The sequence below is a fragment of the Salmo salar genome, chromosome ssa14 (genome assembly GCF_905237065.1).
Source record: "Salmo salar chromosome ssa14, Ssal_v3.1, whole genome shotgun sequence".
NCBI lineage: Eukaryota > Metazoa > Chordata > Actinopteri > Salmoniformes > Salmonidae > Salmo > Salmo salar.
In genome coordinates, this window is record NC_059455.1 from 50962165 (window position 1) to 50967398 (window position 5234).

At 44.1% G+C, this 5234-nt stretch overlaps 1 protein-coding gene across 9 annotated transcripts in view; it reads right to left on the minus strand.

Annotated features, from left to right (window-relative positions):
* Positions 1-2367, minus strand: part of zfyve9a (zinc finger, FYVE domain containing 9a) — a 78328-nt gene extending 75961 nt beyond the window's left edge. Inside the window, exon 1 of one of the 9 annotated variants that reach the window (XM_045694528.1) lies at positions 2231-2367. The gene's annotated coding sequence lies outside the window, so the exon portion shown is untranslated. Of the gene's footprint in view, positions 1-1394; positions 2056-2230 lie in introns of those variants that run through there. The other 8 variants (XM_045694532.1, XM_045694531.1, XM_045694529.1 and 5 more) reach the window with 8 other exon arrangements.
* Positions 2368-5234: the final 2867 nt, after the last annotated feature.

Below are 5234 nucleotides of genomic sequence, written 5' to 3' on the forward strand. Positions count from 1 at the left end.
AACTTGTGTCCAGGGAGTTAATGAGGTTAGGATCAGTACAGAAACCTCTATAGGGACCTGCTGTTGAGGTAATATGCTAGTAGCAATACAGAAACCTCTTTAGGGATCTGCTGTTGAGGTAATATGCTAGTAGAGATACAGAAACCTCTATAGGGATGTGCTGTTGAGGTAATATGCTAGTAGCAATACAGAAACCTCTATAGGGATGTGCTGTTGAGGTAATATGCTAGTAGCAATACAGAAACCTCTTTAGGGATCTGAGGTAATATGCTAGTAGCAATACAGAAACCTCTTTAGGGACCTGCTGTTGAGGTAATATGCTAGTAGCAATACAGAAACCTCTATAGTGATCCGCTGTTGAGGTAATATGCTAGTAGCAATACAGAAACCTCTATAGGGATCTGCTGTTGAGGTAATATGCTAGTAGCAATACAGAAACATCTATAGGGATGTGCTGTTGAGGTAATATGCTAGTAGCAATACAGAAACCTCTTTAGGGATCTGCTGTTGAGGTAATATGCTAGTAGCAATACAGAAACCTCTTTAGGGATCTGCTGTTGAGGTAATATGCTAGTAGCAATACAGAAACCTCTTTAGGGATCTGCTGTTGAGGTAATATGCTAGTAGCGATACAGAAACCTCTTTAGGGATCTGAGGTAATATGCTAGTAGCAATACAGAAACCTCTTTAGGGACCTGCTGTTGAGGTAATATGCTAGTAGCAATACAGAAACCTCTTTAGGGATCTGCTGTTGAGGTAATATGCTAGTAGCAATATGCTAGTAGCGATACAGAAACCTCTTTAGGAGGCCGCACACGTTAGTCAATAACATCAAGGCTACAATGTTGTAACAACGTGCTCAAAATGTTACTAAATAGTAGCAGCACAGAGCGATAAGGTTAACAAGTAGTAGTTTAGGATAAATAGATATATTGTAGCTGGTAAAAATCAGCGGGGTGGTCGTGTGTAGTAGCGGCTACTGGCTGCTGTAATCACGGACAGGCATGTCGTCCTCTCCCCGGTTATTATGGATATAAAAACGCCCGATTGGGTTTTTCATGTGAACAAAGCTGCCACCCGAAAGCAGACTAAATGTTGTCCACTGCCAGCTAAGACATTATTTAGCGTTATTCCCCGTCGGTTAGCTCGCTAGCTAATGTTGTTTATGTGGCTTTGCTACTCAACGTTGGACGCTAACGACACACAGATACTTTAAATAGACAAATGTTACCTAATGAGTCAAATATTCAGCATCATCTTTATAAAATGTCCCCTATCAGAGGTTATAAATGAAGACTTCCAGACTGCCGTAAATATAATACATAGTAGCCAGCATGTTGTACCAGAGGTGAGATTAGATGGAAAAACAAAGCGATGGTATTTACTATACTCACTGGTGTTATCCCCATCATCAAGTTTAGTAGCATGAAATCCTTCTCTCGCTCTCTCTCTCTCTCTCACAGTCATTTACTATACTCACTGGTGTTATCCTCATCATCAAGTTTAGTAGCATGAAATCCTTCTGTTGGAATCCCTCATTCTCTCTCTCTGTCTCTCTCACACACAGTCATTTACAACGATAGCCTTTAAAAAAATCTGATTTGACAAGTCTCTCCGTGAAGCCAAAACCCCCACTTACAGTTGTGTTGTTGCCAGACTCGAACAGCAGAAGTCTGAAAGTAATAGTTGTACCACAACACTGAACAAAACCTCCTCCTCCTCCAAGGCTTAACATGAGGAAAGGTTACCGAGCTGTAACGGCAGCAAAACGCACGACATCTTGGCTCAATCCATCCCGAACGGTGACCGAGCCGGGATTAAAGACGAGCTCCACGGTTAAGTCAGTCCGGTATTCATTTCATAACGTTGTGAGGTGGTTTTTCCAGGCTACAGAACAAGGCCGCAAAGCCAGAGCAGAAAATCCAGCAGCACAGCGCCCCTTGATCCTGAGGAAATACGTCTTAAAACGACACCCAATTCCCTGTCTAGTTCAACGCAGTCAAAACTAGTGGACTACATGTGGAATACAACTCCTTCTCGCCATTTAAAACGTAACCGATGGCAATTCATTGTATATAGGATTTCACATTGGCTATGTAACCATGCACTGTTGTGATTATCCTGAAGCCACGACGTTTCATTTGTAATGAATTCTTATGTCAGGCAGACATTCATGATCAGGAAAGTTCTTTCCAGCCACTATATTGAATTAAATGATATGTGAACTTACTTCTCCGCTTGTCCGTGCGGTTGGTCCTTTTGGAGGAAGGAAAGTATAATTAGGTGAACTTTTCAAAACGCTCACCTGAAGCATGCGTACAAAGAACCGTGTAAACACGTGCACGATCTGTGCAGGTATGAACGCGTCTGTTTTCATCTAGTGCGCATGTCTCAGGTGACCTCGTTCTACTTCCCTGTGGATATATACTGTCTCACCTTCCTCCTTCCAAAAGTACCAACCACACGGACAGCCGGAAAACTATGTTCAAATATTATTATATTTAACATTCTGACTTGTGACAGATATTTTCCAAACAAATGTATGGTATTCATCTCAGACTTTGAACCAGAGGTACCACAGTCTGGCTGTCAGGCAGAGAGGTGATCTATGCTGTGAGATCTAGGGTATAAAAATAGCCTCTACATTTACACACACATTCCTGGCGAGGCTCTATTCTGCAGTGTTGTGAGTCTTTATTTAACCAGGTCAATAAGTCAGTTAGGAACAAATTCTTATTTACAAAGACGGCCTATCCCTGGGCCAAACCTGAACGACAATGTGCCAATTGTGCACCGCCCTATGGGACTCCCAATCACGGGCTGTTGTGATACAGCCCGGGATCGAACCAGGGGCTGTAGTGTCGCCTCTAGCCTGAGACCTCTGCTCCACTCGGGACCATGCAGATCCAGTCTACTTTGGAGCCCTCAATAACATGAAAAATCAAAACATATCATTAAAAATAATTAAACTATGCACAGGCTTCGTCCCAAATGGTAGGTATTTCTTATAGGTATATCCACTACCTGAGACCAGAGCCCCATATAGGCTGCCAGTTCAGACACACACACTGTATCTGAACTATTCAATGTTGTTATCCCCAATACAGCTAATAAAACCAATGTTGTTATCCACAATACAGCTAATAAACACAATGTTATTATCCCCAATACAGCTAATAAAACCCACAATGTTGTTATCCCTAATACAGCTAATAAAACCAATGTTATTATCCCCAATAGAGCTAAGAGAGCGAGAGTTGCACCCCTTCTCAAAAAACCTACACTCGATCCCTCTGAGGTCAACAACTACAGACCAGTATCCCTTCTTTCTTTTCTCTCCAAAACTCTTGAACGTGCCGTCCTTGGCCAGCTCTCTTGCTATCTCTCTCAGAATGACCTTCTTGATCCAAATCAGTCAGGTTTCAAGACTGGTCATTCAACTGAGACTGCTCTTCTCTGTGTCATGGAGGCTCTCCGCACTGCTAAAGCTAACTCTCTCTCCTCTGCTCTCATCCTTCTAGACCTATCTGCTGCCTTTGATACTGTGAACCATCAGATCCTCCTCTCCACCCTCTCCGAGTTGGGCATCTCCGGCGCGGCTCACTCTTGGATTGCGTCCTACCTGACAGGTCGCTCCTACCAGGTGGCGTGGCGAGAATCTGTCTCCGCACCACGTGCTCTCACCACTGGTGTCACTCAGGGCCCTCTCCTATTCTCGCTATACACCAAGTCACTTGGCTCTGTCATATCCTCACATGGTCTCTCCTATCATTGCTACGCAGACGACACACAATTAATCTTCTCCTTTCCCCCTTCTGATAACCAGGTGGCGAATCGCATCTCTGCATGTCTGGCAGACATATCAGTGTGGATGACGGATCACCACCTCAAGCTGAACCTCGGCAAGACGGAGCTGCTCTTCCACCCAGGGAAGGACTGCCCGTTCCATGATCTCGCCATCACGGTTGACAACTCCATTGTGTCCTCCTCCCAGAGTGCTAAGAGCCTTGGCGTGACCCTGGACAACACCCTGTCGGTCTCAGCTAACATCAAGGCGGTGACCCGATCCTGTAGGTTCATGCTCTACAACATTCGCAGAGTACGACCCTGCCTTACACAGGAAGCGGCGCAGGTCCTAATCCAGGCACTTGTCATCTCCCGTCTGGATTACTGCAACTCGCTGATGGCGGGGCTCCCTGCCTGTGCCATTAAACCCCTACAACTCATCCAGAACGCCGCAGCCCGTCTGGTGTTCAACCTTCCCAAGTTCTCTCACGTCACCACCCTCCTCCGCACACTCCACTGGCTTCCAGTTGAAGCTCGCATCTGCTACAAGACCATGGTGCTTGCCTACGGAGCTGTGAGGGGAACGGCACCTCCGTACCTTCAGGCTCTGATCAGGCCCTACACCCAAACAAGGGCACTGCGTTCATCCACCTCTGGCCTGCTCGCCTCCCTACCTCTGCGGAAGCACAGTTCCCGCTCAGCCCAGTCAAAACTGTTCGCTGCTCTGGCACCCCAATGGTGGAACAAGCACCCTCACGACGCCAGGACAGCGGAGTCAATCACCACCTTCCGGAGACACCTGAAACCCCACCTCTTTAAGGAATACCTGGGATAGGATAAAGTAATCCTTCTTACTCCCCCCCCCCCCCTAGAAAATGATATAGATGTACTATTGTAAAGTGGTTGTTCCACTGGATATCATAAGGTGAATGCACCAATTAGTAAGTCGCTCTGGATAAGAGCGTCTGCTAAATGACGAAAATGTAAATGTAATAAAACCAATGTTGTTATCCCTAATACAGCTAATAAAACCAATGTTATTATCTCTAATACAGCTAATAAACACAATGTTATTATCTCTAATACAGCTAATAAAACCAATGTTGTTATCCCCAATACAGCTAATAAACACAATGTTATTATCTCTAATACAGCTAATAAAACCAATGTTGTTATCCCCAATACAGCTAATAAACATAATGTTATTATCTCGAATACAGCTAATAAACAATGTTATTATCTCTAATACAGCTAATAAACACAATGTTATTATCTCTAATACAGCTAATAAAACCAATGTTGTTATCCCCAATACAGCTAATAAAAACACAATGTTGTTATCCCCAATACAGCTAATAAAAACACAATGTTGTTATCCCCAATACAGCTAATAAAAACACAATGTTATTATCTCTAATACAGCCAATAAAAACACAGCAAACGAAATA